This window comes from Tenrec ecaudatus, assembly GCF_050624435.1.
Source record: "Tenrec ecaudatus isolate mTenEca1 chromosome 9 unlocalized genomic scaffold, mTenEca1.hap1 SUPER_9_unloc_3, whole genome shotgun sequence".
NCBI classification, from domain to species: Eukaryota; Metazoa; Chordata; class Mammalia; order Afrosoricida; family Tenrecidae; genus Tenrec; species Tenrec ecaudatus.
In genome coordinates, this window is record NW_027457622.1 from 768919 (window position 1) to 792327 (window position 23409).

At 41.0% G+C, this 23409-nt stretch overlaps 1 pseudogene; it reads right to left on the reverse strand.

Moving 5' to 3' along the window:
- Positions 1-13440: 13440 nt before the first annotated feature.
- LOC142435911 (cytochrome c oxidase assembly protein COX11, mitochondrial-like) lies at positions 13441-14547 on the reverse strand (annotated as a pseudogene).
- Between the last annotated feature and the right edge of the window lie 8862 nt (positions 14548-23409).

Genomic DNA, 23409 nt, shown 5'->3' on the forward strand with positions numbered 1-23409 from the left:
CCATACAAATTCTGGCTAATATTTTAATTACAACAAATAAATAATTGCCGAACTCCACCAAATAGTGGAGTAATTCAATTCAATATTTTCAATTTTGGTCTTAACATTTAAATAAAAAGCCATGAGGACATCAAGAATTTAAGTCATGAGAACAACAAGAATTTAATAAGTAAACAAACAAATAAATGGGTCTAGAAAACTAGAGTCAATGACCAATATATAGCATACTCAACCAAAAACAAAACATATTGCTCCCGTTAGGCTGGAATTTATTTCAGAAATAAAGTGAAGCATGAAACGAATAGAAACACATAGATATTTAATAGAAATACAGATAGATGAGAGATACAAGATATGGACAGGCTATATAGAGAAAATTGACAGCTAAATCAATAGTTCAGCAGATTGATGGACCAATTAATAGATTTATGATAGATAGATAAATAGATAGAAAGATAGCAGAGATAGGAATATGTATAGATGGATGACAGAGAGAAAGAGAAACTCATTCAACAGACACCAGTGTCATTGTGCATTCAGGTTCAGGGGTTTGGGCTGAGTCCAGACAGATGGTGTTCACAGAACACTCTTGTCTATACTGAGATAAATTGAAGACTAAATGCACAAACTACTACATGCAGTGTGTCATAAGGAGGAAGGATGTTATAAAACAATGACTCACTCTTCAAGAGATTGTCTCAAGTACCTGGGTCCCCACAACAGGAACATATCAGTTATTTGATGTGTGTGGTGATGCAGATAAAAGTAGGTCAGGGAAGCTATGTGAGACCAGAGTGTAAGCACCACGAAGGGAAAGTTGGGATGTATTGCATAGGGTCTCGGGACAAACAGCACATGACCCAGTTCAAGACTCAGTGCATGGGGAGCAATATACAGGTTTCCTTCCTGAATTTGGGGCCTCCCTATTCAATTTTCCCCTGTGTCATGGTTTTTATTCCTCTTCCTGTCTCTGAGAACCAAGATTTAGATGTTTTTAGCATAACCGTCAACTCCAGAGAACAGAGGGAGGAGAATGAAGCATGGAATTAGGACATCTTCTCTGGGTCCTTGCTCTTTTCTTGGGAGACCCCGAGTGCACAAACCTGAGGTGCTTTCTCCCCATCAGAGGAGAACTGAAGGGAAACGTTTTAATATTATTTTTTATTTTTATCTTTACACTTGCTTGTGGATTGTGGGAAGATTTACCAAGATTAATGCTCATTCAACTATTCATACACTCTTGTTTCATTTCATTGACTGTAATACACACAAACTCCTGTTACAATTACCTTTGCTTTCCAAATATTCTGAATGTTCCCCTGGATAAATGTTGCCCTTTTAATCACAGAACTTAGATAATTTTAAGGTAATTGTATCTACCCAGGATTATTGCTCCCAGGTAGGCTTGTCAATTATTTGACTGGAAGTTTTTCCAAGGGGTGAGTTCAGTCCCACACCTGAAGCGATGCTGGAAGCCATGGTCTCAGGACTTCCACAAATCGACCCAACAAGGAAGCCTAGTCTTTGTATTATTCTTTTGTGTGTGTGTATTGTTTCACTTTTTGTCCCACTCTACCCAAGACCTTCTAACGCTATCTTTTCCAAAGAAGTGGGTACTGATAGCAAGGCACCACCTATTTCTTCTGGTCATAGAGATCAGGAGACTCCTATCCATGATTCATTACAACATTGGATGAATGGTTTCGTTGTGTCTTCAAGGATCATCACTCTGGAAAGGGTGAAACAATTAGCTGCACCTAGTGTGGTTTAAAGTCCCCAGTCACTACTCTCAAAGCCCAGATGTAGGACATTGTCTTTGTGCGCCGTTATCTCAGCGAGTCTTGTGTCCCTGAGCCCCAAGGCCTCCTCCTGAGAGAGAGAAAAGTTAACAAACTGATGATTTTCTTTAGTTTAGATCACAGTAGGTCAGAGAAATGTTTAGACAGATTATGAAATTTATGAGATTGTGAAACTGATGAAGGTGAGATATTCTCCATGTTGGATTTTTAACTTCTCTAACAAACAGCTACCCTGTCAGAGAGACGGTGACAAGGGCCAGGTTGACCATGAGTATTCAGAGTGACACACTCATCTTTGACTTTAATCTGCACAGATTTGTCTGACACTCCGAGTAAAGCTGACATTCCCTGAGATTTGTTTCCTCTTCTCAGGCAGCAGGAAGTACAGGAGAGACCTGGGCGCTAGGACACACCTGAGAGTCTATTGAGAGTCTATTTAGAAGGGGTCATTCAGTTGATGAGATTCTTCAAAGTCTTCACTAAGGAGACAGAGGTACCTTCCATCATGGACATCATTCCCCACAGACAGTAAGGAGGGACCCAGGCTCCTTGGGCTGCAGATTCACACTGGGTTTGAAACCACTCTCGCCTGAGTGTGAATGAGAGATGCACTAAGTGGAGTCACAGTTCAAAGCTCTCTGTGTGTGAGGTTCTAGTGCTAGTGCCAGTCTTGTCTCCCCGCCCCCGCCCTCTCTCTCTCTCTCTCTGCATATGTGTGTTGCAGGATGTTACTAGGATTAAGTTCTGTCCCTCCCAGGAGTCCCAAGACCTGGGTATCCAGGGTTATAGGGCTGGAGGAGTCTGACACGTAGGGCAGGGCAGAAATATGCAAAGTGGAAGACATCCATTTTAGACCCACAGGCCACCTCCACAGGGGAAGGTTTCTCATCACCCAGCTGGTGAACTCAGTGTGATTCCTTTGCATCCTCCTTGCAAGATGGGGTCTGCCACCCTAGATCTCCTCATTGCTCTTCTCCCAGGTCAGGATCACCACAGGTTTGAGATGAATGGAGGATGTGTGTGCAGAGGGAGTCTCTCATCTCTCAATCCTATCTCCACAAGTGTCTGTGCTCAGGTGCAGCTGGTGCAGTCTGGGGCAGAGGTGAAGAGACCTGGGGAGTCTTTGAGGATCTCCTGTAAGACATCTGGGTACAGCTTTAATAGAAACTGGATTGGCTGGATTAAGCAGACACCTGGAAAGGGCTTGGAATGGATAGGGATAATTTATCCTAGTGATGCTGATACCAGGTACAACCCATCCTTCCAAGGAAAAGTCACCATCTCCACAGAAAACTCCATCAGCACCATGTACCTGCAGTGGAGCAGCCTGAAGGACTCAGACACGGCCATGTATTACTGTGCAAGAGACACAGTGAGAGAAACTCCTTCCTGAGAGGGGCAGAAACCCTCAGCCTGATGCAGCTGCAGAGCAGGAGTCTCAGAGCATCTCTCAACTCAGCACCAGAGAACAGAGTGTCTGCTGTCTCCCAGTTCGTGAAACCAATAACACAGGCCACTGGCACGACAGGGCGACATCTCCCCACATGGGAGCACTGATGTATCATACCAGTAAGAGTTTCTCTGGAGTGGCCCACTGTGTAACTTCTGATTAACCGCAGCACTATACAGCATATGACGTAAGGTTTCTTCATGAAATTCTCAGAGTTCAGCCCTTGAAGCTCTTGAAGATTGAGCAGGTGCGTTGTCATATAGGAAAAAAAAAATCAGCTCAAATGTCCTGGCCTTTTCCTCATTAAGGCCATTCCCAATGTTACTAGAATTTCTTCCTAAGAAGTAGCCATGATCTTTGCTTGCTTTCTAACTTGATTCAGTTGCCTGCATTCAACTTGATTCAAGAAACAGCTTTATAGAAACTTCCTGGGGGAGCAGTGGTGCTGTGGCATTAACAAACTGCTCATGGATCCCAGACCTGATACCAGTTAGTTACTGGTATGAAGAAGAATATGGCATCAGGCCTGGAAAAAGGCTTATGACTTATGGCTTATGAACAACCTGTGATATGAAGATAACACAATCTTGCTTGCTGAAAGTGAGGACTTGAAACACTTGCTGATGATGATCAAGGATTGCAGAGGTCATTATGTATTAGGATTCAATGTAAAGAAGACCAAACGATGCTGGCCAGATTCCAATTTTGTTGTTGTTTATGATTACTGTTTATTTTGAACTGACTTTGAAAAGTCAGCATACTTCATGAAGACTCCAGACACCCGCCTTCCTTCCAGCTCCTCTCACAACAAGCTGCCAGGAAGAGAATTCACTCTCTCTCCCAATAGCTCAAGTCAAAGCAAAACAAAAAAAGTGTTACATGACTCAGTCTTTATAAGTGGCCTTGATATTGCCTTGTCTGTTTGAACCAAGTGAAATAAAGCTCAAAGGATTGAAATTTTCTTTTATGTTGCAGGATCCTTCTGCATTTAAACTCTGAAAATTGTCTTTCATTGTGGGACTTTGTGATTCTTTACAATTATTATTGTCCATTCCTAGATTGTTTTCTTCCTTCAATAAAGTCTTTGATATTTACTGAAAGCTCTTGCTTGTCTTTGAAAGGAAGAATAGAAAAGTAAATGTAATATGTACATTTCATGACCATCGATGTCTACCAATCACTATCAAGTTCCTAAAAAGTAATAAAACAAACAATAAATATTAATAAACTTACTATTTATTTGAGCAAAATGTAGTACACACCAACGGATTGAAAAAGTTATCTTCAATAACTAATTTTTGTTCCAAGATTATATTTGTTGTGATTATAATAACTAAGGAGAATCTTACTACAGTGTAAGAACAATTAAGAACATTGGACATTTTGTTTGAGGCCATACCCCAACATGCTTAACTTTGTGTGGCAATGTAAACTCCACAGCTTGACCAAGGAACCTCCCCTTAGGATATGAGATGGTGCCACAGCATGTTGGAACACCCCAGTTACTTGTTTGTTTCCTTGGCTAAATCTGTAAACCACTCCCACCTTTTTTTTCCCCAGGAGCTTTCCTTCAGGAATGTTCTGGTTTAGTTCTTGCCTGATTCAAGTAAAGCAGACCCTTTCACTTTCATGCTGCTCCTGTCTTTTTTCTCAGCTAGAGTGGTGTCGCTAACTTGTTTCACACTTCGTTTGGCTGAGTGTGTTTTTCAATGTGAAAATATACTCTGTCTTATAGAGTCACTGTGATTCGAAATCACCTTAATGACAGTGAGGTTGGGATTGGTGTTATCACAAAGAAGATGATGGGGGTCAGACTTTCTCTTCTCAGTTTCTGAGAAGAATTGGATTGTCTCTACTTCATTCTTGGGGCTTCCAAAATGCAGAACATCTCATCAATTTCTAGGTAAAATCTCAAACCTAGTGGAAAACATTACGTCATGGACAGGGTCCTCTAGGATCCACAAACCTTGTCCGTAGTCATGAATTACCTGTGGAGATTCTTCTGCCAAGTGGTTACTTCTTTCTGATAGTTTCCAGATTCCCAAAATGGGTTGACATAATAAGGTTTCCATTACTTGTCATCAGTAATTATTTTCCCTCTTCCTAGTTGTCCAAGATTTGGGCCTAGGATTGATGAATCCCTCAGATTCTCAACGTAAACTTTGCTATCTCTGGTGACTGCTGAATGCCAGAGCTGGAGCTGCCAAAACCTGCAGAAGAGGTTGGAGTAGTTGTGAGCAATATATTCTAGTAGCAGAAAACAGCCTCCCATCCCTATGGAACTGGTACTCGAACTCCAGAAGAATACCCACAAATCAGTTATCTTGCATCTGAGCTCAATCACACTGAGGGCACAGCTGTCCACTCATGTGGGAGAGAATCAGAGAGAGAACTCAGGTTAGCAGGGCAGGCGTAGGTGGGTAGAAACTAATAAATATTAAAAACTCACCTAACAACACAGAAGGCGCACAGCAAATAGCCCAATTAAACAAAAACAGAGAAGACGAATTAAAGTGATAAATACCCAGTTTTAATGCTCATGATAAAAGAAAGGTGGCTGGAATCTCCCAGATCAGAAATCAGAGAAGAGACACCATTCCACAGATTTTATGGACAGTGAAAGGCGAAAAAGAATCTAATAATGTCCCCACATAAGAAACGGATCATAGAGCTGCTCACTGTCATCATGCCTATCCAGCGGTTGAGGGGAACGAGAGGGGATGCACTGTGACCTCTCAGATGGCAAAGGCTGTTGTGTTTGCCATATAAAGCTTATAACTTGAAAGTTACTTTCTTAAAAGATTTAATAATGTGCAACAAAGAAATACTTGGTACAGAACCTGTTTAAGAGCTCTATTTTCCTGAGAATGCTTGTGTTTCTCTGAGTCTGAGAGAGAAGAGTTGCCCATAATCTCTACACAATCGCTTCTAAATATCAGGGAAGATGCAAATGCAGCTCTCTGCCTGCTGATAAGCCAGCCACAGCCCCTGATGTTTGAGATCTCAGAGGACATTCCAGTTTCCGGGTCTCTGCTGTTACCATTTCGTGACAGGAGCTTGTCCAGAGGACACATCATGAATTTTGCAGCAACACTGGCTTTCATTTTGGCTATTTCACATGGTAATTGTGGTGTACCGTACTGTGTGTGTGTGTGTGTGTGTGTGTGTGTGAGATGGTGAGTGATTTAGTTTGTATGTGGGTCTGTTTGCAGGTGGTCAGTGTGAGGTGCAGCTGGTGGAGTCTGGGGGCGATATGAGAAAGCCTGGGAGGTCTCTAAAAATCTCCTGTGTAACCTCTGGATTCAACATCAAAAAGGATGGCATGAATTGGGTCCGCCAGGCTCAAGGAAAGGGCCTGCAGTGGGTTCTTGGGTATTAATAGTGGTGGAAGGGTCAATGCACCATCTCCAGAGACAACTCCAAGAACACACTCTATCTTCAAATGGACAGCCTGAAAGCTGAGGACACGTCCATGTATTACTGTGCAAGAGACACCCAATGGGCGCAAATCAGTGAGAGGCCATACACAAATTTTCCCTGCACAGAGGACAGTGGTCTCCAGGGGGCGCTCAGGACCCACAGAGCACAGGGCTCAGACCCAGGAGCAGGTGCAGCTGGAGCTTCAAGGCTGGTTTCCTGTGGGGATCTGCGGATTCTGCTAAATCTGTTTCCCTAGGGAATCTCTCTCTAATTTAAGAATATTAGTTCTGTGCCTACTTCTGGTATCTGTGAATTCAAATAGTATATTGTAATGGGAGAATATAGTCTGTCTTACAGCAACAAACAGTCTGTCCCTTAAGGGCAGGAAATGACTCTGTCAGGTGTCCCTGCATCAGAGTTCTCATGACACTCAGATAAATACTTTCCAATCAGACTCAGGGGAAATGGGAGACTGGGAAAAGGTCACTATTAAGTGCCAACATTATTGACTGAAAATTTCACAGTATATTCTTCCATCACTTTGTAAGGTTTCATGACAATCACTTATTCAAATTATAGAAACGTTGATACATGCACACAATAGAATGCTATACATGCCAAAAAAGTACCAGAGAGACCACAAAGCACATTAGGACATAGACATGAGTGTAACTACACAATTACACACGCACACAAAACAATGAAGCAAAAACAAAACAAAAAACACCTACAAAGGAGGCTCCACTCAAATTTGGGCATGTTGTCATATAGCAGGAATTGGGAAATGGCAAGGGCTTCTGACATTCAGCAGCGTCCCAGCGTTACTTCAGTTTCATAGAGTCTCCTGTGATGGTGTTCTCAAAGGAACCAAACTACTGTGTTGAACTTAAAGCTTAAAATCTCCAACGTGGGAGGCACAGCTGATTGCTATTCTAAATTCATGAGTTTCAAGGTATGATCACATGATTTCGAATGGAAAAACCAAGATCAGAGGAGGGAATGGAATTAGAGGTTCAATTCAGGACTATCATTGTTGAGGTTCTCTACTTTCTGGACGCCAAGGTCTTCCAGCCTCTACTGATGTGCTGTTGATTTTCTTTCTCTCTTGGCATTGGTCTGACAAGGGAGAAAACAACTCTGCACTTACCTTTTTAGCACCCTCAGGTGGATTCCAGCACTCTTGTGTTTGATGAGTGTAAGTTTTGTCTGGAGCTCCGCTAAAGCTAGAGGTAATTAACTGAAGTTCTGTCATTCTTAGGGAAACATTGTGAACCTAGGTCTGAGGTGTGGCCTTACAAACATCCACGTTTCTCCCTCAGGGGCAATATGGGTCCAGGAGAAATTTCTGCTCTCTTTCCAGGATCGACCTTCTTCTGTTTTTACCTCATCTGTTTCCCCCACAGTTGCTATAGTTTACCACATGAGACCATAACTTCCTGTTTTGGAGTCTTTAACTTCTACATCTTGGTATTTGTATATTATAGATGAGAGGGCCTATATTCTGGGGGGTGGGGGGGAATCATATGGTGTCCTCTGTTTCTATTGGTTTCTTGTGTGACTTAACACTACAGTTAAATGTGATAATAATAAATCATATTTTCCCACAGATTTAGTTGCCAGCTACTTCCTCCAGGACACTATTTCTGCCGTCAGCTACTTTCATAGTATATTACACACACAATGACACGTTATTCTGCTGATGAAAACCAGACTAGCAAAGGTATTCAACTCTAGGAGAGAGGACACACCCCATAGGATATCCAGTTCTCCCCATTTACTGGAAAGCTAAGATTATACATAAGTCACAGTGGAATTTTTGCTGACCTAAGATGCCCTTGTGGCAATATTAAAAGTGAACAGAAAAGGTGTTGAACAAGAGAGTGAAACCATGTGTGATGGTTTTCCTGATCAGGATGTCTTTGTGTCTGCATGGTCCAATGCAGCTGGTGGCTCTGGGAGACTTGAGGCAGACTAGGGCCCTTCTGAGATTCTGCAGTCCACCCTGTGGACCCCTCCCCAGCAGTGATGGCATGGTTGTCATCAGCCAATTCCATGAAGGGCCTGAAGTGAGTAATAGTTATTCCATATCCTACCTACACACTGTGAATTCCTGATTGACAGTCACCAGAGAAAAGCCAAGAACATTTTTTATCTTCAAATGGACAGCCTCAATCTAGTTCAGTAATGGAGACACGGAAAAGGGAATGTGTAAGAATCTGTACACAAACCTCCCTAAAGGGAGGTATGGACTTCAGGGATTGCTCAGGACTCTGATTCACAAGACTCAGTCTGGCAGACAGTGTGGAGGGGAGTTAAGAACTGGCTTCCTCTCCATCTTACAGCTTCCATTGGAGATTTTCACGATGTCAGGGTTTGTATCAACTGCTCAATTATAAATTTTGCATTGTAAGGTGAGGAAACGGGCTCCCATTTCTAAAGTGCAGAAGGACACAAATGGAGTCAGATACACACAGAGGGGACAAGGCAAAGATGAGGGATCTCTCAGCTATGATGCAAATCTGTGTCCAGTAAGGGTTTTGAGAGGAAAGGGTGGCTGGGATTTCCATAAAGTCAGCACAGTCCAGCATGAACTAGCAATCACATCACAGTGTCCTCAAGCCATAGTTGTGCATCGGAGCTGTCCTGTGTATCTCAAAACCTGGCTTGTCTTAATGCCCTGGACATCCTCAGACACTGGCTGGGAATCAGGACTAAACAAGTGATGGTTTTCGGAGGACACATTTGAGGGCCTGGAGCATTGTGCTACCTTGTGCAGAGTAAGGAGAGGTGCTTCACTTGAGCAAACATCTTGTCCACTGTTTGCCTTGCGTTTTGATTGCAAATTGTCCCCACCCCTCACAAACATTTAAAAATCCACGTGTCAGAATTTTATAGGTGCATATTAAATAGTTTTATTTAATTGTAATACAAGCATCTTTAGCCTACAGTTGTACTTTCCCAAGGGACCCACAGCCCTGTCAGAAGAGAACTGATAGCCTTCAGTGCCCAAGGCTGGGATTTTAACCTACTGCCTGAAGAATGATTTGCATAGGAGGAAGCCCTGTGCTTATAAATAGAGGCTCCTTTGTTTCTTCTGAGGCCATCATAGGGCAATTCTTCTTTTGAACTCATCTGTGTGTTAGTTTTGAATGAGAGAGCACGTTTTCTAGGAGGTGTCTGTGCATGGTCAAAGGACAGCCCAGCATTTCTGAGCCAAGTATTCTTCCCCTCCAGCCCTTCATTGCTCCTGCCCTGACTGAGGCTCCCATATATCCTGTGCATCAGAGGATGGGCAGTATAGAGTTCTTTGAAACCATCAGGTTCACCCCACAGTGTCCTCATTACCCCACACTCTCCAAACACATTGCTTTTTTATACACTGACGCCATTTAATCAACCTTCTCAATGTCCTTGGTCATTTTCATATGTGGTAAATAAATGTTTTAGAAGAATTAATACTAGATCTGTCCCAAGGAATTGGGGATTGGTTATCCCACAAATATCCACCTCTTCCATGATGCCATCCAGTGCCTTTTTCCACCCACTCCTCCCATGAGTAGATTTCCTCATGTTTCTGGGCTCTGTGAATTGTTGCAATGTCCAACAGATACTAAGGACAGGCAGCGGTAAGCTCGACCAGAGACTGCCCTTCACTCTTGTCCCTGTATTTCATTAATGTACATATGCCCTGAGGCCTCTGGCAGGATGTCTGCAGTTGGCATTGACTCCCTACTAATGTTCATCAGCCAGGTCTTTCCCCACCTTGGCCAAGATCATCACAAACCCCACCACTCTTACAAGCAACACCATCACTTCATCCAGTGCCTGATTGCTAAGGAAAACCTCAGGGTAAGTCAAGTGAGTCAAGTGCCACCGTGTTTCAGGGAAGAAGTTGCCAACTAGAAAAGTTGGTCCCTAGACAAGACAAGGTTTTACCTCTGCGAGAAATGCAAGATTCTGAAGAGAGACTCTGTTTGACAGAGAACGTTCAGAAGAGTGCAGACCAGTCAGGTGTCATGACTTCACGTGTAGAGACACAGCAGAGCAAGGAGGGGGGAAGAGTTGTTTAATAGACAGGGCTTTACCTATAAATATAGACACATCGATCTATTTCCCCATCCTCCTATATATATTTGCATGTACATGTCTTTGTCTAGACCTCCATAAATGCCCTTTGACTCCTAGCTCTTTCCTCCATCTCCCTTGACTTTCCTCCTGCCCTACTACCATGCCTCGTTGCCACCTGGGCTAGAGTATACCTCTTGTCTACACAACATTACCCTTGATCATTCCCCACCAAGCCTGCCATTCCCCCCTCTCTACCATTTGGGGTCCCATGTTGTTCCCTTGTCCCTGTGTTTGTTAACACTACTTCTTTACCCCCCTATCCCCCCACCCAAAGTCCCCCCAGAACTGTCGGTCCAGTTTTTTTCCCTACAGATAGTTCATCCAGCCTGTCCTATTCAGACAGACCTGTGGAGACACTAACATGCACGAAAACAAGACAGAGGAAAACAAAGCAACAGTATGCAACCAGACAACAAAACAACAAAAATAAACCACTGAAAATCTGATTATATGTGTTTTTGTATTCTTTCCAGGATGAGGCTTAAAAATGAAGTCCTATTTCCAATATTTTATATTTTCCTAATTATACATTCTCTTCTTGTTCCCAGTTTAGCTCAGCACCTTCAGAGTTGATTCTTCTCTCTGTGCCTGAGATAACAGATCACAGGGAAAAACTGACAAGAGCTTCCACCCTGTGTACCACGTGGTCTAGAACAGATTCAGTAAGAGATTGGCAGTATAACTAGGGGATTTACTGGGGTGGGCATCTGGAGGATCCTTGAGCAAAAGCCGGGAATGGCAGGGTTCAGACTCCATGCCGCTGTCTCTCAGCATCAATGAGGATTCACCTATGGAAGTGGACAGAGACATCATTCCTGAGCAGACAGCCCCCAAGCACTCCTCTCAGACACCACACCCAGGACTCTGCCCAGCAGGACAGTGGGGTTTGGCATTTCTGGGCCCCTGCTGCTTCACAGAAGTCTGGGAGCTGCCACTACGCTTTCAGTGGGCCACTTCCCAGTGTGTGTCTGATGGCACAGAGCGTTTTGGAGACTGCAGTTGGATTTTTATCCATGCCTGACCCCAGAAATTCAATAAACACAAATCACAATTATAAAAGAAAAGCTAAATAGTTATCAGTAAGCAGAAAAATGTGGAACCAATAAATAATAAAGGCTTTATACAAATAAAATCATCACAATTCATCTGATACAATTAAAGCTTACTTTAGTGATTTTAAATGAGATGAGAACAGCTTTTAACAATAATACACACCAGCTTTCAATATATTAAGAAAATAAATGATAATATATCTAGGGAAAGTGAGGTAAAATAAAATTGTCACACTTCATGGTATATCATTAAAATTTAGTGATTTTGAATGAGACCTGAGCAGCTTTTAGCGTGAATACAAGTCAAGTTTCCAAGTGTTAAGGAAATACATTAATATATCTGAGGAATGAGCAATAAACCCCTCATTATCTTGATGGGATATCATTGTGTTCACAGAATAAAGAAAGGATAAAGTAGAAATAGCATTGTCCCTTTCTAGGGTCACCAGATTCAAAGGAAATAGATGATAACACTATTCTAAACTTTAGAAAGAATGGAAGATACATGTTTAAAGGCAAGATACATTTATGAGATCTACCGAGGCAATAAACCTCAGGTGATTACCCTCTGTCCATAATAGAGGGATGGGAATCACCTGGTTACTAATCAGATTGCATTGGAGAGATGATTATAGTAGATCAAAATGATAAACCTGGCTTGAATGGTTAAAACTTTTTCAGTTAACCCCCCTACTGATACATGTTGGGTCTGATCTGGTTTTTTTTCTTAACTATTAAAATAATTTAATGTGTCTTTAGAGTTTGTTTACAGGTAGACTTTCGATATCAGTATATGTATACAACCCCACACATATTTTAACATTGAAGGACTTGTAACTATCATAGTTAATCATATATATAGAGAGATTTCATGGTACCACAATTGCAACCTAATTATTTACATGGTACAATCAATATAAAGCAGTCCTAGATCTTAAAAGTAAAACAAATAAGAATTTGAAGAAAACATGCAATCTTTGAGCAAGTAACACACCTCTTTCATGTTAAGGACTAACAATAATGACTATTCACACTGAAGGCAGGTAACACCACTGGTTTGAGAGATTTAATAATCAACCTGTTCAGAGTCTGGTGCACAGCCAAAAATAAACATCAAGTGTTCAAATGATACAAGTATGAAGGGCCAAAATTTGGAAGCAATCTAATGAATTAAACCGTACCATTAAGTCTCTCTCTCTCTCTCTCTCTCTCTCTCTCTCTATATATATATATATATATATATATATATATATATATATATATATATATATATATATATATATATATATATATATATATATATATATATATATATAAAGCTAAACAGTTACTTACTACTATCAAGCTCTTAAGAGTTTGGTGGCAGTCACTCTTAAGTAGACACTCTTTAAGTGGATTCCTTATGGTAAAAGCTAAACCTGTTTTCTCGATTTTAAATGTGGTTAAGATGTCCAGGCATGGAAGGAAGCAAGCTGAACCATCACCAGTACACAATAATTAAATACGACATAGTAGAAATATTTCATCTCTGAGAAGTCAGACACATGATTTCTCAAAAATCACAAATGGGACGCAGATTTAGTTGCTGACTTCAATGATAACCTGTAACTGGCAATTTATGGCCATCTTTAGCTCCAACAAAAAGTATAAGAAAGAATGATGAGATCAATATTCACCATTCTTGGATCTTCAGCAAATTCAGGATCAATGTAGAAAAACCCTGGCATGTCTACTTCCTCTTGTGGATTAAGCCTTTGTTCTTCAAAACAGAAGCACTGTATTCTATTGAAATACTGTCCAGCTTCAAATGGTACAAGATTGTATGTAGAAATCCCGATGACTGGCTTGTTCTTAGCTTTGTAAAATGCCAGTGCCGTTTGCTATTTCCGTTTGCTGAGGTCTAAAGTTCCACTGGAGACTTGCATGCACATCCGCATTAAAGGTTACTTTAGAGGGAGGGGGGAATGGGGAGGGAGCGGGGGGAAAAAAAGAGGACCTGATGCAAAGGGCTTAAGTGGAGAGCAAATGCTTTGAGAATGATTGGGGCAGGGAATGTGCAGATGTGCTTTATACAATTGATGTATGTATATGTATGGATTGTGACAAAGTTGTATGAGCCCCTAATAAAATGTAAAAAAAGAAAAGAGGAGAAAAAAAAGAAAATGATTAGAGAAAAGAATGTACAGATGTGCTTTATACAACTGATGTATGTATATGTATGGATTGTGATAAGAGTTGTATGAGCCCCTAATAAAATGTTTAAAAAAGAAAAAAAGGTTACTTTAATAATGCGATCCTTAACAGGCACCATGTTTTCAATCTGGTTAGATCCATGACCAGCTACAGCTGACCCTCCAAGTCCAGTAGTCTGGCAATAGAGCCGATAAAGGGGCACCGCTGCGTAGGACGCCCCCAGCATGGCCATGGCGACCGAGGTCACGTATGTGAGGACAGTCTTGTTGCGGCGCCGCCAGGCCTCCTCCTGCGCGCGCATGAACGGGTTCGTGCTCTTTGGCCCCTGAGGCGGCTGCAAAAGCAGGCCCAGTGCCTGGCTCCGGAGCCCCGACGTCCCTAGCCGCCTCAGTCCCCTGTCAGGAGCTTGGGTGCCACTCCGCCATGGGCAGAGGAGGGGCTCTAGCCTCTGGTCAGCAACGCAGCGTGACCCCAGCGCCCGGCACACAGCTCCAAGTTCCTCCATGCCATGAGCCAGACCTGATCTGGTTTTCAACATTCTCTCTCTCTCCCTCTGTTTCATATTGGGTATACTCTACTCAGATGTATTTTGTCATTGGTGGTAACCCTACTGAATTTATATTATTATCTTTTCTGTTTTTCTCAGAATATGAAACCTGGGATTGATGCACCTATAGACACAGCAAGTAAAATAGGGTTCCTGAAGGATATGGTGGGGTGGGGCTATGGGAGACAGACAGAGTAAGATGGGGTTGATATTAAAGAGTTTAGGAAGTAAGAAAATATTTTGAAACTGACTGTGGTAGCAAATGTACAATATGTCTTGATGTGATTGAGCTATGGAATTATATGATATCTGCATTATCACACCCAAAAATGGTTTTTGGAAAATAAAAAGCAAGATTATGTGCTTCATAAAATGAAAGGTATAAGAGATTATACAATATAAATATTTAAAACCCCATATAAAATTTAAAATATTATTGTAGTAAATGAAATATAACAGAAATAAATGGAGGAGCATGTCACGGTATTTATTGTAAAACTCAGTGACTCTAAATCTTGCCATTTCTAAACTGAATGATAAATCCAATGTGATAACATTCAACATCTATGTAAGGATAAGGTCACTAGAAGAACAAAACCAGAGCTGCATAGAGAGATAAAGAGAACTGCTCATGCAGTTGTAGAAGTGGGCACCTCCATTCTGACTCTAAGTCCTCGAGTCTTAGTTAGGCTTCTCCTGACTTATGTAGCTTCAGGGGCTGATAAATCTACAATAGGCTGGAGCACAACTTGATGATAGTTTCAAAGGCAGGTAAATAAAAACAAGTCATACTTGTTATTGAAGATGTATATTACTTCAAGGTCAGATCACATGTCAGATACCAGGCCACTGTGGACTCTCAGGATTGGCGGGGGTTATTTCAAGCTTTCGGTCAAATTCAAAACCTAGAGCTTGAAGAGCCCAGATGCAGGATCCAAACCCAGATGGAAACGAACAAGTTTCCCTACCAATCTGTTTATAAAGGAAGTAGATCACATTCACACAGAATATTTGTTTTCCAGTTGCTTCAGAGCTGTGTCCTGAGTAAGGGAGGTACACTCTACCCTAATCATACAACTGCTTGGCTATGCACAGCAGACCCCATTATGGAATTGATTGAATTGTGTTCTTTCACATGATGAGGAATTACTAGGTGCCAACTACCAAACCACTAAGCACACTACCCCGCTAAGTTGACACAAGCCTAACTATAATAGTCCTCAACAGATACTTTGAAAATCATCAAACTCTTTTACCACTTATTTAAGACCACAGTGCATTAAAACACAAAACCAAAATTAAAACAGCTGACCAGATTTTAGAGAACTTTAGGATTTTGTGTCTTTTATACAACTATCAAAACAATAAACAACATAAGGCATCATTAGTTTGCCCTTTATGTTTGCTTGATTCATTCATTTAAACAATATGGTATGTCACTGTTATACTTTACAATTCCCTAATGGCAAAGACATTGAACATGCCATCATATTCTCACCAATATAGCTATAGTCTTTGGTGTCTGGTTCGAGTTTGGGATTTCTGATGCTTGTGTGGGAGGAAGTGATAGGTTGTTTTTCTTTTTAAGTTTTCCTATTTAATTTGTATTGTCAAGTATATGTGCAGCAATATCATCTTATGGCTAATATCCCTCTGCAAATTCTGGGCCAAAGAATTTCAGGTGACCATAATCTTATGCTCAGATTTTCACAGTGTTGAAATATATATTTATGTAGAAATTTAAAGATATTCTAACTGACCAGAAAATTAATATGGCCAACCCTAATCTGGGGGAAATAATCTATGATATGAGGGAGAGAAATGAGGAAGGAATCTGAATGGGGAATGGCTTTGTAAACTGCATGTCTAGAGACAATCCCACAGATTCCATAGGCATTAAGGTGAATAATTTTCCTTGAGTCTAGGAAATAAACACAAGCTTTAGATCTCTGAGTAGTTTTCAGAGGGTTGTGCCCAGCGTGCAAATGAAGAGGATGATTTTGGTTGGAAATGCTCACATTTCATATAGAACAGAATCCCCTGGGAAAGGGGCATTTAAAACAGTATGCATGGTTGTCCCCTAAATTTTGAGGACTAGTTGCCTGAATAGACCTTATTTTAATCCAGGGTGCCTGTTGAGTCTCAAGCAGGTGTCTTTTTTTCAAAACCTGAAATATCATTATTCTTTTTCTGCCCCCCTGATAACTTGAATTTCCACTCACTTCTCTGCTGTATCTTTACACTTGAACTCCTGACAGGTTTTGCCCTAATTTTGGATGTGCTCTGGAAAACCAAGTGACTGACATCTCACAGTCTTGCATCGATTAGAAGTTATAGAGTTGAAACTTTTCTTTTCTGGGGTCCACATTCTCCAGTTGGAAACCTCCTCCCTGAGACCCTATGACACTGGCATCTCTTTATTTACACTGAGATTGGCCTTAGTTATCAAAACCTGAGACGTGTTGTTGGTAGGAGTGCTGGAGTTGGTGATGGCAGTGGCTCAAAGAAAACCCCAGAAGACTTTGAGGAGGTTGATAAGGAAGTGTTAGTTTGGAAAGAAAAGGTGTTTGGAGAGCGTGGGTGATGAAGATACCCTGGTGTCCACCTGATGTTTTCAACAAATGATAGCCTGTCCACTCTCTGGGGCACAGGACATACAGGAGGCCAAGGCAGGGCAGAGACTTTGAGGGGCTGGAGGGAGAGAATATTGAGCTCAGAAATACTTGGTTTTCCTTTTATCTTTAATACACACCGCTTAGGTCAAGTGCTCTCTCATTATAGACTAACATGCATACGAGTTCAAACACAGTTACCCTAGCATGGGCTCAGGAGGTAGAGGGTTGTCTGGTCTCTATCACTTTCTGTTTATAAAGACAGTGCTCGCTCACATGCAAATCATTCTTCGGGCACTAGGATAAATTTCCCTTGGGCAGGAAAGCTATCAGTTCTCTTCAGACAGGCCTTCAGGTCTCTTGGGAATGCAGAGCTGTGTTCTAAATATGCTATTGCTGTGTGTTCTCCTGTGCCTCCTGACAGTTCCCCAAGGTGGGAGATTCAGATATCTGACCTGGGTCTGTGGGGATGGTTGTGAACTCAAGTGAATAATGGGGACCATCTGTTTTTGTTTGCAGGTGTCCTGTCCCAGGTGCAGCTTCAGGAGTCGGGTCCAGGACTGGTGAAGCCCTCCCAGAAGCTGTCCCTCATCTGCACTGTCTCTGGTTTCTCCATCACAAGCAGTGGTTACTGCTGGCACTGGATCCGCCAGCCCTCAGGGAAAGGGCTGCAGTGGATGGCATGGATATGCTCTAGTGGCGGTACAAATTATAACCCATCATTCCAAAGCAGACTCTCCATCACTAGAGACACATCGAATAATCAGTTCTCCCTGCAGCTGAGCTCCGTGACTGCTGAGGATTCGGCCATGTATTACTGTGCAATGGAAACACAGTGAGGGGAAGTCAGTGTGAGCCCAGACACAAACCTCCCCTGCAGGGAAGACACTGGGCAGCAGGGGGCGCGCAGAACTCACTGAGTGCGCACATCCAGCCCTAGACAGGCACAGATAGATGATGGAGCATTTCCTTTTGGAATCAGGGTTCCTTCCGTCTTTCATCTCTCAGCATGTCGACGGACATTTTTTTCTTTTTCTTACTCTCTAAATTTTCTCCTCACTGCCGACCTGAAGGAGAAATTAGCATTCTCTGTGTGCAATACAAATAGTAAAGTGACTCTAAGAGTTCATTTTCATCCTATAGAACCCAGTTTCCTTCTTGAAAAATAGGTTATCATGATAATTCTCACCCTATCTGTTACTCAAAACCTATTGACAATAAAATACAGGCATGTCCAGATTCATGCGTGCAATGAATGATTTCAAATGTACTGAACTCAGTGACCTCCTACAGTCCAGGGTCAGGTCTATGAAGATTTCCTTCTGCATTGTTCTCTGTGCACTGTTGGCAGTGAATGACTAATGATCTCTATGTCTGAGAAAACAATGGTGGTGACTTCTGGGGCTAAATTTCTGACACGTCCTTAGTGATGCTTGCTACCCATTGTCTCCCTGTATGCAGAAACAAAGGTTCCAGGCACAGAGAGACCCCTGCCACTGGGAACAGGTGAACTGAATGACCTGTCTGTTGGGTTGAGTCATTCGAAAGATCATTCATTGGAGTCACAACGAAGGAAGCACTCATTGGAAGACATCTTTGATTCCAAAGGATAGTAAATGTGTCACAAGAGGAGGAAATTGCAAACTGATTTCTCAAAATGTTCTTTAGGCCATGTTTTCAGCAGATGCCAGGGAATGTAGTCAGTGATGCTTTCCTCTCAGAAGCTGTGGTTTCCCAAACTTGTCAGTACCTCTCTAGGGACACCGTGCACAGTGGCTCTTGGGAAACTTCCTGCATTGGAATCTGCCTTCTCTTCATTGGAATGGGCTTTGTCTGTCTGTCACCATTGATCCAAAGGCAGACTTCAGAATAATAGGTATTGATGAGATCTGTTTTCACTCCAGGATACTAACTAGGCCATTTGTTGTCAAAGTTAGAAATAGTTAATGCAAAAAGAAAATATTCTCATGCTGAGTGGAAATTTTCTTCACACCCTCTGATGTATCTTGAAAGTTTTCATCCTAATGAATACTCAAAAATAGATATTTATTCAAAAAATTTCCCTTAGAATGATCCAGAAAAGATTTTCTATGCAATATTATTGTTTGGAATCATATAATTATTAACAAGATTCTCAAGTAAAATGGAAAGAATGAAGAAGAAAAAATAAAGCTAATCCAAAAGAAAAACAGCAAGAGCAAAGCATGAAGCCTTACAAAATAATAACCCAAAAAAGACAAAAATTAAGAGAAAACATAAGAAAATGAACTCAGGGCAAGAAAATTGAGAAAAAAACAATAATTCCACAAAGGGGCGGGGGAACCATAAAGACAACCCAATGCATAATGACAGCAATAAATGCATACACATCAATAATGAAATGGAATGTTAATGGATACAATGTACCTCTCAAGAGGCAGTGAGAAGCACAATGGGTAAGGAAACTTGATCCATAAATCTATGCTTACAACAAACACAATTGAGACATAAAGAGAAATAGAATCTAAAAATCAAAGGTCGAAGAAAATACATCAAGAAAATGGCAATAAAAAACAAGGATAGCAATATTAACCAATGACAATTTTGAAATCTGTTACTGGCTATACAAATTAATAGTGAAATATACTTCAAGACCAAATCTTTAATGGGAGACCAATAAGGGCATCATATGATAAAAGGAACAAAAGAGCAAGAAGAAAAAAATATTAATGAATATATATGCGTTCAATGGCAGACCCTCAAGATATATTAATCAAACTCTTATAGACTTAAAGAGAGAAATACATAATTTTACAGGAATAGAGTTAAATACACCTCACTGGGTTTTACAGAACAACTCAAAAGATCAACTAGATAATAAATCAATACAGTAACAGAAGAACTAAATACTATAATTACTGACCTCTTAGACATATAGGGTGCATGCTATCCGGGAAAACCTCAATGTATCTTCTTCTCATGTTCATATGTACCATTCTTCAGAATAGTCCACATGTTAGGCTACAATGAAGGCTTAATAATTTTTAATTTGTGATATTATAAATAAAAATTTTTACTTCACAACATTATGAAATTAGATATAAACAATAGGAAGATAAAAGAATAAAAAGTTAACATGGAAAATGAGAAATTGTGTGCATTAAATTGCTTGGAAATGGTAGGATTAAGGGATTAAGGTTTTAAATTCCTTACAAAAATGAAAATAAGCATACCACAAGCTTTGGTACACAGCAGAAGCAGTACTAAGAACATTTGTTGTGAACAATGTATGAAGATATCAAAAAAGAGAGCAAAGTCAGTATGGTAACACAACACCTTCAACAATTAGAACAAAAAGAGCTATGTAAAATATCAGTCATAAGAAGGCAATAAATATTAAAGAATGGAGCAGAAATAAATGAAAAGGAACAGGGAAATAATCCATAAGACAAGTTAATTCTTTAAAAATATTAACAAATTTTGACAAACTACTGGTAAACTAATTAAAGTAAAAGGAATAGGAAAAGCAAATATAAAGAATAAGAAATAAAAAATCCAATATCACAACAGAACCAAAACTATGAAGATCACAACAGTGAATTTGAAAATTTAGAATAAGTGGACATATTTCTAGAAAAACACTAGCTATCTTTATTTTAAAAATGATTTGGGGGGGGCTCATACAACATTATCACAATCTATCCATCCATCCATTGTGTCAAGCACATTTGTACATTTGTTGCCAACATCATTCTCAAAACATTTGCTTTCTACTTGAGCCCTTAGCATCATCTCCTCATTTTCCCCTCCCTCCCACTCCTGCCTCACTCATGAACCCTTGTAAATTATTACTATTTTGTCATATCTCACAATGTCTGACATCTCTCTTCACCCACTTTTCTGTTGCCCATCCCCTAGGGAGGAGGTTATATATAGATCCTTGTAATCGGTTCCCCTTTAAATTTCCACCATCCCTCAACACTCCCAGTATCACCCCTCTCTCCCATTGTCCCTGAAGGGATCATCTGACCTGGATCCCACGTGTTTCCAGTTCCTGTCTGTACCAGTGTACAGCTGGATTTGTAAGGTAGAATTGGGATCATGATAAGATGGGGGGAGGAATCATTTAAGAACTAGAGGAAAATTGTATGTTCCATCTTTGCTACATTGCACCCTGCACTCTTCTCCTCCCCAAGACCCTTCTGTAGGGGGATGTCCAGTTGCCTACAGATGGGCTTTTGCTCCCAAATCTGCACTCCGCCTCATTCACAATGATATGAATTTTTGTTCTTTGATGCCTAGTCCCTGATCCCTTTGACACCTCGTGATCGCACAGTCTGGTAGGCTTCTTCCATGTGGGCTTTGTTGCTTCTCAGCTAGATGGCTGCTTGTTTACTTTCAAGCCTTTAAGACATCACACACTATATATTTTGATAACTGGGCACCATCAGCTTTCTTCACCACATTTAATTAAGCACCCATTTGTCTTCAGTGATAGTGTTGGAAGGTGAGCATCATGGATTGCTAGTTTAATAGAACAAAGTATTCTTGCATTGAGGGAGTACTTGAGTGGAGGTCCAATGTCAATTGGCTACCTTAATATGAAACTAATAAATATATGCACATAGATTTATTTCCCCATCATCGCATATAAATATATATATACATATATGCATGCCTGCATTGAGATCTCTATAATTATCCTTTGCCTCCTTGCTCTGTCCTCTATTTCCTTTTACTTTCCTCTTGCCCCACTATCATGCTCAGCCTCCATTTTGGTTTTAGTAATTCCTCTCAGTTACATTGTCATTGATCAATCCCTACCAAGCATCTTAAATCCTCCTTGCCACTGATTTTGGATTCCTTGTTGTTCCCTTGTCCCTGGGTTTGTTAACACCACTTCCTTTCTTAAACATATATGAGTTCACTAGGTTTATTTCTCTAGTCACCCTGGCCTAACATACACATAGACTGAGTGAAACAGTTTTTTAAGACAGACATAAATCTTGGAATGAAAGCTACAAACTATGAAAATAATTTTGTTTTAAGTAAGCTCTTTTTTCAGAGCTTCCATTTCTAAAGCCCTAAATATCAGTGAGAAAGGCCGGATATATAGGCGCCAGTTAATGCCAAGGAGAGAGAGAGAACTTTATGCACTGAGATAAGTCTTTGGCTTAGCTAGTACCCATGATAACTTGCTCCTGCACACAGTCATGGGAAAATCAGTGAGACAAGGTGGAGGGGGTTAACTTGGGGTTGGAGTTATGGAGCATTTCTTGCTAAGTTACAGGTGAACAAAGTATAACATTCTCCTAACTAATTTATATTTCTACCAAAACAACAGTAGATTAATTCTTCAAGATCCTCTCTCTCGAGTTCATGATACTTTCAACATTCTTGGCCAGAAAAAAAAGCCTCAAATGGGGCTTTCAGTGAAGTTAACACTCAGCTAAGACCCAGAACAAAATTATACCCAATGAGAATGGGGGTGGGGGGCATGGAGTGGAGACCCAATGCCCATCTGTAGACAATTGGACATCCCCTCACATAGGGGTCACAGGGAAGAGATGAGCTAGTCAGGATGCAGTATAGCACCGATGAAGCACACAACTTTCCTCTAGCTCTTTGGTGTTTCTTTCACCCCACTATCATGACCTCAGTACTACCTTAGAAATTGGATTAGATCAGAGCATGCACCTGGCTCCAGATAAGAGCCTGGAAAAACACATGGAATCCAGGATAGATAAACCCCTCAGGGCCAAAAATGAGATTAGAGATACTGGGAGGATTAGGGGAGGAGAAAGGGGGAATTGATCACAAGGATCAATCTAGAAACCTCTATGAGGAGTATAAACAATGGAAAAGTGGGTGAGGGGAGATGGAGGATAATGTAAGATATGAAAATAAAAATCCATAATTTATCAAGGGTTTGTGAGGGAGGATGTACAGGGGAGGGAGGAGGAAGAAATGGGGAGCTGATATCAGGGGCTCAAGGGGGAAGACAATGCTTTGAAAATGATGATGGCAGCATATATGCAAAGGTTCTTGACACAATGGATGAATGTATGGATTGTAATAAGTGATGTAAGAGCCCCCAATGAAAGTATTTAAAATAAATACTCAGCTAAACTCAGATTCTATCTTCACATACACTCAGCCTCTACTGAGTTATTTCTGATCTCTGACTTGCAATGTAAAGCAATGTAAGGAGTGTCAGATGGAGCGAGGT